Source organism: Octopus bimaculoides, chromosome 2 (assembly GCF_001194135.2).
Source record: "Octopus bimaculoides isolate UCB-OBI-ISO-001 chromosome 2, ASM119413v2, whole genome shotgun sequence".
In the NCBI taxonomy this organism is placed as follows: domain Eukaryota; kingdom Metazoa; phylum Mollusca; class Cephalopoda; order Octopoda; family Octopodidae; genus Octopus; species Octopus bimaculoides.
The window spans coordinates 171,460,030-171,460,873 of NC_068982.1; positions in this window are offsets into that span (position 1 = coordinate 171,460,030).

The following is an 844-nucleotide window of genomic DNA, read 5'->3' on the forward strand; positions in this document are numbered from 1 at the left end:
GACTATGTTATTTTGCCAACATGGTTTACATATAGAAGTACAAAGTACATAAGGAATTAGAGGATGAACAGAAGTTTAATCTTACAGCTGTTTCGGCCTAGTTTTAGCAAGCCCCATTCTATCCGAATATTCCTTTCCGGAGTGATTATCGGATGACATTTTGAAATGGGGTTACATGCCCGAACCTCTAGGCCTCTTCAGAGATTCACAAAGGGTTACATATAAATGTAGAGCAAGAGGTAAAAACAGAGGTGTGGTAGAGACCAGAAGAAAAATAACAGCAAAAATAAGATAGAAATAAAAATAAAAAAATAAAAAATAAAATTGAAATCAAAATATAAATAAAAATAAAAATAAAAATAAGGGTACAGCAGGAAAAAAATATAATAATAATAATAATAATAATAATAATAAAGAATATATAAATGAAGGTATAGCATGTGGGACATGCAAAAATATAGAAAAGATATGTGTCAAAAACCCTTAAAAATACAAGGCACCCAAAAAGCCTACAAACATCATAGATAGGTCGCTATAGGCACTCCAATGCACATCTATATGTGTGGGTTCGTGTGCACAGTCTTACTCGGATGTCCCCTTACTCTCATGTGTGCATATACAAGTTTTTATAAGCAAACATTCCACCACATACGTTGTTTGTGGTATCAGCTCTATTAGCCGTATCTAGGAAGCTGTAAGTGTTTTTTAGAAAGGAAGTTTTGTTGAGTGTGTGTGTTATTTCTGTATATATTGGAAGGTTCTATGTAGAAGTTCATTTTATACAAGTTATTAATGTTCTAGTAGCAATAACAGTGATAGTGACGATGATGGTGACAACAACAAC